This window comes from Procambarus clarkii, chromosome 4 (genome assembly GCF_040958095.1).
Source record: "Procambarus clarkii isolate CNS0578487 chromosome 4, FALCON_Pclarkii_2.0, whole genome shotgun sequence".
In the NCBI taxonomy this organism is placed as follows: domain Eukaryota; kingdom Metazoa; phylum Arthropoda; class Malacostraca; order Decapoda; family Cambaridae; genus Procambarus; species Procambarus clarkii.
In genome coordinates, this window is record NC_091153.1 from 18,583,676 (window position 1) to 18,596,545 (window position 12,870).

The following is a 12,870-nucleotide window of genomic DNA, read 5'->3' on the forward strand; positions in this document are numbered from 1 at the left end:
GTGGTGATAGTGTGTGTAATGGTAGTGTTGTGGTGGTAGTGTTGTGGTGATAGTGTTGGTGGTGGTAGTGTGGTTGGAGGTAATGTCGGTGGTTGTAGTGTTGGTGGTCATAGTATGGGTGGTGGTAGGGTGGGTGGTGATTATTGTTGGTGGTGATATTGTTGGTAGTGATAGTGTGGGAGGAGCACGGTAGTGTGGGTGGTGGTAGTGTGGGTGGTGGTGGTGGTTGTGGTGGTAGTGTGGGTGGTGATAGTGCGGGTGGAAATAGTGTTGTTGGTGATAGTGTTGGTGGTGATAGTGTGGGTGGAGGTAGTATGGGTGGTGGTAATATGGTGGTGGTAATGTGGGGTGGCTATGTTGTTGGTGGTGATATTGTTGGTGGTGATAGTGTGGGTGGTGATAGTGTGGGTGGTGGTATTGCGGATGGTGGTAGTGTGGGTGGTTAAAATGTGTGTTGTGGTAGTGTGGGTAATGCTAGTGTGGATGGTGGTAGTGTGGGTGGTGATAGTGTGGGTGGTGATAGTGTGGGTGGTGATAGTGTGGGTGGTGGTAGTGTAGATGGTGGTAGTGTTAGTGGTGAGAGTGTGGGTGGTGATAGTGTGGGTGGTGGTAGTGTGGGTGGTGGTAGTGTGGATGATGATAGTGTGGGTGGTGGCAGTGTGGGTTGTGATAGTGTGGGTGGTGGTAGTGTGGGTGGTGGTAGTGTGGGTGGTGATAATGTGGATGGTGGTAGAGCGGGTGGTGATAGTGTGAGTTATGGTAGTGTGGGTGGTGATAGTTTGGGTGGTGATAGTGTGGGTGGTGATAGTGTGGTTGGTGGTAATGTGGGTGGTGGTAGTGTGGGTGGTGGTAGTGTAGGTGGTGGTTGTGTGGGTGGTGAGAGCGTGGGTGGTGGTAGTGTGGGTGGTGGTAGTGTGGATGGTGGTAGTGTGGGTGTTGATAGTGTGGGTGGTGGTAGTTTGGGTGGTGGTCGTTTGGGGGGTGATAGTGTAGGTGGTGGTAGTGATGGTTGTGGTAGTGTTTATGGTGAAAGTGTTGATGGTGGTTGTGTAGGTTGTGGTGGTGGTTATTCAATATATAATATTGAATGATTGTTTTTCTTGAATTATTGGCATATACACTTATGGTTTATTGAAATTACTTTATGGATTCATTGGTATACTGACTTAATACATTTTGGATTCATTGACGTAATTCAGGGATGATGATGTTTGATTTATTGATTTTAATTATTGGATTTATTGGAATTTTGATTTTGATTTATGGATTTTACTTATTGAAATAATGAATTATTGCCTTCTTATGCAAGGGTGCACACGTAGGTGCTACAGGTCGGCACTGGCAGGGCTGCACACGTAGGTGCTACAAGTCGGCACTGGCATGCTGCCAGGCACTGCTCGCGTTGGAGCATAAGACGTCATCACAGAGGCCGTCGCAATGCCAAAAACTGCAAACGAGTGCGCCTTCAAATGGTTACCTGGGGATGCGACTTGCCAAGACTGCGCATGCGGAGGGAGAAATGTCAAAGAAGGGATATCACGGCGGCCAGTGCCAAGGGCCAAATGCGCCAGCAGCTGGTAGTGGAGGTAGTTGGATTCGTGGTAGTGCGGGTGAAGGTAGTGGGTGTGGTGGTAGTGGGAGTAGTGGTAGTGATAGTGGGAGTGGTGGTAGTGAGAGTGGTGAAAGAGGGTGTCGTGGTAGTGAAAGTGGTGGAATGGAAGTAGAGGAAGTGGTGGTAGTGGGAGTGGTAGTAGTGAGAGTTGTGATGGTAGTGGGTGTTGTGGTAGTGGGAGTGTTGGTAGTAGTGATAGTGTGGGTTGTGGTTGAGTGGGTGGTGGTAATGTGCGTGGAGGTAGTGCTGGTTGTGGGAGGTGGTAGTGTTGTTGGTGATAGAGTGGTTGGTTGTAGTGTTGGTTGTGATAGTGTGGGCGGTGATAGTGTGCGTGTTGGTTGTGTAGGTGGTGGTAGTGTGGGTGGTGGTTATGCGGCTTCTGGTAGTGTGGGTGGTGGTAGTGTGGGTAGTGATAGTGTGGGTGGTGTTAGTGTGGGTGGTGATAATGTGGGTGGTGATAGTGTTGGTTGTGGTAGTGTGGGTGGTGGTAATGTGCGTTGAAGTAGTGCTGGTTGTGGGAGGTGGTAGTGTTGGTGGTGATAGTGTGTTTGGTGGTAGTGTTGGTGGTTGTAGTGAGGGTGGTGGTAGTGTGGGGGGTGGTAGTGAGGGTATTGGTAGTGTTGGTAGTGATAGTGTGGGTGGTGGGAGATTGGTTGGTGATAGTGTGGGTGGTGGTAGTGTGGGTGGTGGTAGTGAGGATGGTGGTTATAGTGTGGGTGGTGGTTATGCGGGTTCTGGTAGTGTGGGTGGTGGTAGTGTGGTTGGTGGTAGTGTGGCTGGTTATAGTGTGGGTGGTGGTAGTGTGAGTGGTGATAGTTTGGGTGATGATAGTGTGGGTGGTGGTAGTGTTGGTGGTGGTAGAGTGGGTGGTGATAGTGTGTGTGGTGGTAGTGTGGGTGGTTGTAGTGTGGGTGGTGATAGTGTGTGTGGTGGTAGTGTTGTGGTGGTAGTGTTGTGGTGATAGTGTTGGTGGTAGTAGTGTGGTTGGTGATAGTATGGGTGGTAATAGTGTGGGTAGTGGTAGTGTGGTTGGAGGAAATATCGGTGGTTGTAGTGTTGGTGGTGATAGTATGGGTGGTGGTAGGGTGGGTGGTGATTATTGTTGGTGGTGATATTGTTGGTAGTGATAGTGTGGGAGGAGGACGGTAGTGTGGGTGGTGGTAGTGTGGGTGGTGATAGTGTGGGTGGTGGTGGTTGTGCTGGTAGTGTGGGTGGCGATAGTGCGGTTGGAAATAGTGTTGTTGGTGATAGTGTGGGTGGTGGTAGTGTGGATGATGATAGTGTGGGTGGTGGCAGTGTGGGTTGTGATAGTGTAGGTGGTGGTAGTGTGGGTGGTGGTAGTGTGGGTGGTGATAATGTGGATGGTGGTAGTGCAGGTGATGATAGTGTGAGTTATGGTAGTGTGGGTGGTGGCAGTGTGGGTTGTGATAGTGTGGGTTGTGATAGTGTGGGTGGTGGTAGTGTGGGTGGTGGTAGTGTGGGTGGTGATAATGTGGATGGTGGTAGAGCGGGTGGTGATAGTGTGAGTTATGGTAGTGTGGGTGGTGATAGTTTGGGTGGTGATAGTGTGGGTGGTGATAGTGTGGTTGGTGGTAATGTGGGTGGTGGTAGTGTGGGTGGTGGTAGTGTAGGTGGTGGTTGTGTGGGTGATGAGAGCGTGGGTGGTGGTAGTGTGGGTGGTGGTAGTGTGGATGGTGGTAGTGTGGGTGTTGATAGTGTGGGTGGTGGTAGTTTGGGTGGTGGTCGTTTGGGGGGTGATAGTGTAGGTGGTGGTAGTGATGGTTGTGGTAGTGTTTATGGTGAAAGTGTTGATGGTGGTTGTGTAGGTTGTGGTGGTGGTTATTCAATATATAATATTGAATGATTGTTTTTCTTGAATTATTGGCATATACACTTATGGTTTATTGAAATTACTTTATGGATTCATTGGTATACTGACTTAATACATTTTGGATTCATTGACGTAATTCAGGGATGATGATGTTTGATTTATTGATTTTAATTATTGGATTTATTGGAATTTTGATTTTGATTTATGGATTTTACTTATTGAAATAATGAATTATTGCCTTCTTATGCAAGGGTGCACACGTAGGTGCTACAGGTCGGCACTGGCAGGGCTGCACACGTAGGTGCTACAAGTCGGCACTGGCATGCTGCCAGGCACTGCTCGCGTTGGAGCATAAGACGTCATCACAGAGGCCGTCGCAATGCCAAAAACTGCAAACGAGTGCGCCTTCAAATGGTTACCTGGGGATGCGACTTGCCAAGACTGCGCATGCGGAGGGAGAAATGTCAAAGAAGGGATATCACGGCGGCCAGTGCCAAGGGCCAAATGCGCCAGCAGCTGGTAGTGGAGGTAGTTGGATTCGTGGTAGTGCGGGTGAAGGTAGTGGGTGTGGTGGTAGTGGGAGTAGTGGTAGTGATAGTGGGAGTGGTGGTAGTGAGAGTGGTGAAAGAGGGTGTCGTGGTAGTGAAAGTGGTGGAATGGAAGTAGAGGAAGTGGTGGTAGTGGGAGTGGTAGTAGTGAGAGTTGTGATGGTAGTGGGTGTTGTGGTAGTGGGAGTGTTGGTAGTAGTGATAGTGTGGGTTGTGGTTGAGTGGGTGGTGGTAATGTGCGTGGAGGTAGTGCTGGTTGTGGGAGGTGGTAGTGTTGTTGGTGATAGAGTGGTTGGTTGTAGTGTTGGTTGTGATAGTGTGGGCGGTGATAGTGTGCGTGTTGGTTGTGTAGGTGGTGGTAGTGTGGGTGGTGGTTATGCGGCTTCTGGTAGTGTGGGTGGTGGTAGTGTGGGTAGTGATAGTGTGGGTGGTGTTAGTGTGGGTGGTGATAATGTGGGTGGTGATAGTGTTGGTTGTGGTAGTGTGGGTGGTGGTAATGTGCGTTGAAGTAGTGCTGGTTGTGGGAGGTGGTAGTGTTGGTGGTGATAGTGTGTTTGGTGGTAGTGTTGGTGGTTGTAGTGAGGGTGGTGGTAGTGTGGGGGGTGGTAGTGAGGGTATTGGTAGTGTTGGTAGTGATAGTGTGGGTGGTGGGAGATTGGTTGGTGATAGTGTGGGTGGTGGTAGTGTGGGTGGTGGTAGTGAGGATGGTGGTTATAGTGTGGGTGGTGGTTATGCGGGTTCTGGTAGTGTGGGTGGTGGTAGTGTGGTTGGTGGTAGTGTGGCTGGTTATAGTGTGGGTGGTGGTAGTGTGAGTGGTGATAGTTTGGGTGATGATAGTGTGGGTGGTGGTAGTGTTGATGGTGGTAGAGTGGGTGGTGATAGTGTGTGTGGTGGTAGTGTGGGTGGTTGTAGTGTGGGTGGTGATAGTGTGTGTGGTGGTAGTGTTGTGGTGGTAGTGTTGTGGTGATAGTGTTGGTGGTAGTAGTGTGGTTGGTGATAGTATGGGTGGTAATAGTGTGGGTAGTGGTAGTGTGGTTGGAGGAAATATCGGTGGTTGTAGTGTTGGTGGTGATAGTATGGGTGGTGGTAGGGTGGGTGGTGATTATTGTTGGTGGTGATATTGTTGGTAGTGATAGTGTGGGAGGAGGACGGTAGTGTGGGTGGTGGTAGTGTGGGTGGTGATAGTGTGGGTGGTGGTGGTGGTGGTTGTGCTGGTAGTGTGGGTGGCGATAGTGCGGTTGGAAATAGTGTTGTTGGTGATAGTGTGGGTGGTGGTAGTGTGGATGATGATAGTGTGGGTGGTGGCAGTGTGGGTTGTGATAGTGTAGGTGGTGGTAGTGTGGGTGGTGGTAGTGTGGGTGGTGATAATGTGGATGGTGGTAGTGCAGGTGATGATAGTGTGAGTTATGGTAGTGTGGGTGGTGGCAGTGTGGGTTGTGATAGTGTGGGTGGTGGTAGTGTGGGTGGTGGTAGTGTGGGTGGTGATAATGTGGATGGTGGTAGTGCGGGTGGTGATAGTGTGAGTTATGGTAGTGTGGGTGGTGATAGTTTGGGTGGTGATAGTGTGGGTGGTGATAGTGTGGTTGGTGGTAATGTGGGTGGTGGTAGTGTGGGTGGTGATAGTGTAGGTGGTGATAGTGTGGGTGATAGTGTGGGTGGTGGTAGTGTGGGTGGTAGTAGTGTGGGTGGTGATAGTGTTGGTGGTGATAGTGTGGGTGGAGGTAGTATGGGTGGTGGTAATATGGTGGTGGTAATGTAGGGTGGCTATGTTGTTGGTGGTGATATTGTTGGTGGTGATAGTGTGAGTGGTGATAGTGTGGGTGGTGGTAGTGCGGATGGTGGTAGTGTGGGTGGTGAAAATGTGTGTTGTGGGAGTGTGGGTGATGGTAGTGTGGATGGTGGTAGTGTGGGTGGTGATAGTGTGGGTGGTGATAGTGTGGGTGGTGGTAGTGTGGATGTTGGTAGTGTTAGTGGTGATAGTGTGGGTGGTGATAGTGTGGGTGGTGGTAGTGTGGGTGGTGGTAGTGTGGGTGGTGGTAGTGTGGGTGGTGATAATGTGTGTTGTGGTAGTGTGGGTGATGAGAGTGTGGATGGTGGTAGTTTGGGTGTTGATACTGTGGGTGGTGATAGTGTGTTTGGTGGTAGTGTGGATGGTGGTAGTGTTAGTGGTGATAGTGTGGGTGGTGATAGTGTGGGGGGTGGTAGTGTGGGTGGTGGTAGTGTGGGGGGGTGATAGTGTAGGTGGTGGTAGTGATGGTTGTGGTAGTGTTTATGGTGAAAGTGTGGGTGATGATAATGTTTGTGGTGATAGTGTGGTTACTGATAGTATAGATGGTGGTAGTGTTTGTGGTGATAGTGTGGGTGGTGACAGAGTGGTTGGTGGTAGTGTTTGTTGTGATAGTGTGGGCAGTGATAGTGTGGGTGTTGGTTGTGTAGGTGGTGGTAGTGTGGGTGGTGGAAGTGTGGGTGGTGGCAGTGTGGATGGTGGTTGTGTGGGTAGTGATAGTGCGGGTGGTGTTAGTGTGGGTGGTGATAATGTGGGTGGTGATAGTGTGGGTTGTGGTAGTGTGGGTGGTGGTAATGTGCGTGGAGGTAATGCTGGTTGTGGGAGGTGGTAGTGTTGGTGGTGATAGTGTGGGTTGTGGTAGATTGGTTGGTGATAGTGTGGGTGGTAGTAGTGAGGGTTGTGGTAGTGTTGGTAGTGATAGTGTGGGTGGTGGTAGATTGGTTGGTGATAGTGTGGGTGGTGGTAGTGTGGGTGGTGGTAGTGTGGATGGTGGTAGTATGGGTGGTGGTAGTGTGGTTGGTGGTAGTGTGGGTGGTTATAGTGTGGGTGGTGGTAGTGTGAGTGGTGATAGTGTGGGTGGTGATAGTGTGGGTGGTGGTAGTGTTGGTGGTAGTAGAGTGGGTGGTGATAGTGTAGGGTGGTGATAGTGTGGGTGGTGATAGTGTGGGTGGTGGTAGCGTGGGTGGTTGTAGTGTGGGTGGTGGTAGTGTGGGTGGGGATTGTGTGGGTGGTGATAGTGTGGATGGTAGTAGTGAGAGTGGTGGTAGTGTGGGTGGTGGTTGTGTGGGTGGTGGTAATGTGGGTGGTGATAGTGTGGGTGGTGGTAGTGTTGTGGTGATAGTGTTGGTGGTGGTTGTGTGGTTGGTGATATTATGGGTGGTAATAGTGTGGGTAGTGGTAGTGTGGATGGAGGAAATGTTGGTGGTGGTAGTGGTGATAGTATGGGTGGTGGTAGGGTGGGTGGTGATTATTGTTGGGGGTGATATTGTTGGTAGTGATAGTGTGGGAGGAGCACGGTAGTGTGGGTGAAGGTAGTTTGGGTGGTGATAGTGTGGGTGGTGGTAGTGTGGGTGGTGGTAGTGTGGATGGTGGTAGTGTGGGTGGAGATATTGTGTGTTGTGGTGGTGTGGATGATGGTAGTGTGGATGGTGGTAGTGTGGGTGGTGATAGTGTGTGTGGTGATAGTGTGGGTGGAGGTAGTGTGGATGGTGGTAGTGTTAGTGGTGATAGTGTGGGTGGTGATAGTGTGGGTGTTGATAGTGTGGGTGGTGGTAGTTTGGGTGGTGGTAGTTTGGGGGGGGTGATAGTATAGGTGGTGGTAGTGATGGTTGTGGTAGTGTTTATGGTGAAAGTGTGGATGGTGGTTGTGTAGGTGGTGGTAGTGTGGGTGGCGGTTATGCGGGTTCTGGTAGTGTGGGTAGTGGTAGTGTGGGTAGTGATAGTGTGGGTGGTGTTAATGTGGGTGGTGATAATGTGGGTGGTGATAGTGTGGGTTGTGGTAGAGTGGGTGGTGGTAATGTGCGTGGAGGTAGTGCTGGTTGTGGGAGGTGGTAGTGTTGGTGGTGATAGAGTGGTTGGTTGTAGTGTTTGTTGTGATAGTGTGGGCGGTGATAGTGTGGGTGGTGGTAGTGAGGGTAGTGGTAGTGTTGGTAGTGATAGTGTGGGTGGGGGTATATTGGTTGGTGATAGTGTGGGTGGTGGTAGTGTGGGTGGTGGTAGTGTGGTTGGTGGTAGTTTGGGTGGTTATAGTGTGGGTGGTGGTAGTGTGAGTGGTGATAGTGTGGGTGGTGATAGTGTGGGTGGTGGTAGTGTTGGTGGTGGTAGAGTGGGTGGTGATAGTGTAGAGTGGTGATAGTGTGGGTGGTGATAGTGTGGGTGGTGGTAGTGTGGTTGGTGGTAGTTTGGGTGGTGGTACTGTGGGTGGGGATAGTGTGGGTGGTGATAGTGTGGATGGTAGTAGTGAGAGTGGTGGTAGTGTGGGTGGTGGTAGTGTGGGTGGTGGTAATGTGGGTGGTGATAGTGTGGGTGGTGGTAGTGTTGTGGTGATAGTGTTGGTGGTGGTAGTGTGGTTAGTGATAGTATGGGTGGTAATAGTGTGGTTAGTGGTAGTGTTGTTCGAGGAAATGTTGGTGGTGGTAGTGTTGGTGGTGATAGTATGAGTGGTGGTAGGGTGGGTGGTGATTATTGTTGGTGGTGATAGTATGAGTGGTGGTAGGGTGGGTGGTGATTATTGTTGGTGGTGATATTGTTGGTATTGATGGTGTGGGAGGAGCACGGTAGTGAGGGTGGTGGTAGGGTGGGTGGTGATAGTGTGGGTGGTGATAGTGTGGGTGGTGGTGGTGGTTGTGGTGGTAGTGCGGGTGGAAATAGTGTTGTTGGTGATAGTGTGGGTGGTGGTAGTGTGGATGATGATAGTGTGGGTGGTGATAGTGTGGGTGGTGATAGTGTGGGTGGTGATAGTGTGGGTGGTAGTAGTGTAGGTGGTGGTAGTGTGGGTGGCGATAATGTGGATGGTGGTAGTGCGAGTGGTGATAGTGTGAGTTATGGTAGTGTGGGTGGTGATAGTTTGGGTGGTGATAGTGTGGGTGGTGATAGTGTGGTTTGTTGTAATGTGGGTGGTGGTAGTGTGGGTGGTGATAGTGTGGGTGGTGATAGTGTGGGTGGTGATAGTTTGGGTGGTGATAGTGTGGGTGGTAGTAGTGTGGGTGGTGATAGTGTTGGTGGTGATATTGTTGGTGGTGATAGTGTGGGTGGTGATAGTGTGGGTGGTGGTATTGCGGATGGTGGTAGTGTGGGTGGTGAAAATGTGTGTTGTGGTAGTGTGGGTAATGCTAGTGTGGATGGTGGTTGTGTGGGTGGTGATAGTGTGGGTGGTGATAGTGTGGGTGGTGATAGTGTGGGTGGTGGTAGTGTAGATGGTGGTAGTGTTAGTGGTGAGAGTGTGGGTGGTGATAGTGTGGGTGGTGGTAGTGTGGGTGGTGGTAGTGTGGGTGGTGGTAGTGTGGATGGTGGTAGTGTGGGTGTTGATAGTGTGGGTGGTGGTAGTTTGGGTGGTGGTAGTGTGGGGGGGGTGATAGTGTAGGTGGTGGTAGTGATGGTTGTGGTAATGTTTATGGTGGTGATAGAGTGGTTGGTGGTAGTGTTCCTTGTGATAGTGTGGGCAGTGATAGTGTGGGTGTCGGTTGTGTAGGTGGTGGTAGTGTGGGTGGTGGTTATGTGGGTGCTGGTAGTGTGGGTGGTGGTAGTGTGGGTAGTGATAGTGTGGGTGGTGTTAGTGTGGGTGGTGATAATGTGGGTGGTGATAGTGTGGGTTGTGGTAGTGTGGGTGGTGGTAATGTGCGTTGTGGTAGTGCTGGCTGTGGGAGGTGGTAGTGTTGGTGGTTATAGTGAGGGTGGTGGTAGTGTGGGTGGTGGTAGTGAGGGTAGTGGAAGTGTTGGTAGTGATAGTGTGGGTGGTGTTAGATTGGTTGGTGATAGTGTGGGTGGTGGTAGTGTGGGTGGTGGTAGTGTGGATGGTGGTAGTGTGGGTGGTGGTAGTGTGGGTGGTGATAGTGTGGGGTGGTGGTAGTGTGGGTGGTGATAGTGTGGGTGGTGATAGTGTTGGTGGTGGTAGAGTGGGTGGTGATAGTATAGGGTGGTGATAGTGTGGGTGGTGATAATGTGGGTGGTGGTAGTGTGGGTGGTGGTAGTGTGGTTGGTGGTAGTTTGGGTGGTTATAGTGTGGGTGGTGGTAGTGTGAGTGGTGATAGTGTGGGTGGTGATAGTGTGGGTGGTGGTAGTGTTGGTGGTGGTAGAGTGGGTGGTGATAGTGTAGAGTGGTGATAGTGTGGGTGGTGATAGTGTGGGTGGTGGTAGTGTGGTTGGTGGTAGTTTGGGTGGTGGTACTGTGGGTGGGGATAGTGTGGGTGGTGATAGTGTGGATGGTAGTAGTGAGAGTGGTGGTAGTGTGGGTGGTGGTAGTGTGGGTGGTGGTAATGTGGGTGGTGATAGTGTGGGTGGTGGTAGTGTTGTGGTGATAGTGTTGGTGGTGGTAGTGTGGTTAGTGATAGTATGGGTGGTAATAGTGTGGTTAGTGGTAGTGTTGTTCGAGGAAATGTTGGTGGTGGTAGTGTTGGTGGTGATAGTATGAGTGGTGGTAGGGTGGGTGGTGATTATTGTTGGTGGTGATAGTATGAGTGGTGGTAGGGTGGGTGGTGATTATTGTTGGTGGTGATATTGTTGGTATTGATGGTGTGGGAGGAGCACGGTAGTGAGGGTGGTGGTAGGGTGGGTGGTGATAGTGTGGGTGGTGATAGTGTGGGTGGTGGTGGTGGTTGTGGTGGTAGTGCGGGTGGAAATAGTGTTGTTGGTGATAGTGTGGGTGGTGGTAGTGTGGATGATGATAGTGTGGGTGGTGATAGTGTGGGTGGTGATAGTGTGGGTGGTGATAGTGTGGGTGGTAGTAGTGTAGGTGGTGGTAGTGTGGGTGGCGATAATGTGGATGGTGGTAGTGCGAGTGGTGATAGTGTGAGTTATGGTAGTGTGGGTGGTGATAGTTTGGGTGGTGATAGTGTGGGTGGTGATAGTGTGGTTTGTTGTAATGTGGGTGGTGGTAGTGTGGGTGGTGATAGTGTGGGTGGTGATAGTGTGGGTGGTGATAGTTTGGGTGGTGATAGTGTGGGTGGTAGTAGTGTGGGTGGTGATAGTGTTGGTGGTGATATTGTTGGTGGTGATAGTGTGGGTGGTGATAGTGTGGGTGGTGGTATTGCGGATGGTGGTAGTGTGGGTGGTGAAAATGTGTGTTGTGGTAGTGTGGGTAATGCTAGTGTGGATGGTGGTTGTGTGGGTGGTGATAGTGTGGGTGGTGATAGTGTGGGTGGTGATAGTGTGGGTGGTGGTAGTGTAGATGGTGGTAGTGTTAGTGGTGAGAGTGTGGGTGGTGATAGTGTGGGTGGTGGTAGTGTGGGTGGTGGTAGTGTGGGTGGTGGTAGTGTGGATGGTGGTAGTGTGGGTGTTGATAGTGTGGGTGGTGGTAGTTTGGGTGGTGGTAGTGTGGGGGGGGTGATAGTGTAGGTGGTGGTAGTGATGGTTGTGGTAATGTTTATGGTGGTGATAGAGTGGTTGGTGGTAGTGTTCCTTGTGATAGTGTGGGCAGTGATAGTGTGGGTGTCGGTTGTGTAGGTGGTGGTAGTGTGGGTGGTGGTTATGTGGGTGCTGGTAGTGTGGGTGGTGGTAGTGTGGGTAGTGATAGTGTGGGTGGTGTTAGTGTGGGTGGTGATAATGTGGGTGGTGATAGTGTGGGTTGTGGTAGTGTGGGTGGTGGTAATGTGCGTTGTGGTAGTGCTGGCTGTGGGAGGTGGTAGTGTTGGTGGTTATAGTGAGGGTGGTGGTAGTGTGGGTGGTGGTAGTGAGGGTAGTGGAAGTGTTGGTAGTGATAGTGTGGGTGGTGTTAGATTGGTTGGTGATAGTGTGGGTGGTGGTAGTGTGGGTGGTGGTAGTGTGGATGGTGGTAGTGTGGGTGGTGGTAGTGTGGGTGGTGATAGTGTGGGGTGGTGGTAGTGTGGGTGGTGATAGTGTGGGTGGTGATAGTGTTGGTGGTGGTAGAGTGGGTGGTGATAGTATAGGGTGGTGATAGTGTGGGTGGTGATAATGTGGGTGGTGGTAGTGTGGGTGGTGGTAGTGTGGGTGGTGGTAGTGTGGGCGGGGATAGTGTGGGTGGTGATAGTGTGGATGGTAGTAGTGAGGATGGTGGTAGTGTGGGTGGTAGTAGTGTGGGTGGTGATAGTGTGGGTGGTGGTAGTGTTGTGGTGATAGTGTTGGTGGTGGTAGTGTGGTTGGAGGAAATGTTGGTGATGGTAGTGTTGGTGGTGATAGTGTGGGTGGTAGTAGTGTGGGTAGTGATTATTGTTGGTGGTGATATTGTTGGTAGTAATAGTGTGGGAGGTGCACGGTAGTGTGGGTGGTGATAGTGTTAGGGGTGATAGTGTGGGTGGTGGTTGTGGTGGTAGTGTGGGTGGTGATAGTGCGGGTGGTAATAGTGTTGTTGGTGATAGTGTGGGTGGTGGTAGTGTGGATGATGATAGTGTGGGTGGTGGTAGTGTGGGTGGTGATAGTGTGGGTGGTGGTAGTGGGGGTGGTGGTAGTGTGGGTGGTGATAATTTGGATGGCGGTAGTGCGGGTGGTGATAGTGTGAGTTATGGTAGTGTAGGTGGTGGTATTTTGGGTGGTGATAGTGTGGGTGGTGATAGTGTGGTTGGTGGTAATGTGGGTGGTGATAGTGTGGGTGGTGATAGTGTGGGTGGTGATAGTGTGGGTGGTGATAGTGTGGGTGGTGGTATTGTGGGTGGAGATAGTGTTGGTGGTGATAGTGTGGGTGGTGGTAGTATGGGTGGTGGTAATATGGTGGTGGTAGTGTGGGGTGGTGTTACGACCCTCTCGGGACGCAACGGGGTTCTTACTCTGATGTTGTTAGAGGAAGTTATATCCGACCCCAAGCCAGTAGTGGCTTTCAAGGGATGTGATCCGTGACGCAAGAAATTTAAAGGGGGAAGGGAAAGAAAGTTAAGAACTTAAGATTATAATTGTTCCCATCACCAAATAAATAATATATAAA

General features: G+C 51.0%; 1 protein-coding gene across 11 annotated transcripts in view; it reads left to right on the forward strand.

Moving 5' to 3' along the window:
- The first annotated feature begins 3,974 nt into the window (after nt 1-3,974).
- LOC123751090 (uncharacterized) overlaps nt 3,975-12,870 on the forward strand; it is a 270,496-nt gene continuing 261,600 nt past the window's right edge. For 8 of the 11 annotated variants that reach the window (XR_011229897.1, XR_011229902.1, XR_011229904.1 and 5 more), the window contains exon 1: nt 3,975-4,001. The gene's annotated coding sequence lies outside the window, so the exon portion shown is untranslated. The remainder of the gene's footprint in view (nt 4,002-12,870) is intronic. The other 3 variants (XR_011229900.1, XM_069333113.1, XM_069333106.1) reach the window with 1 other exon arrangement.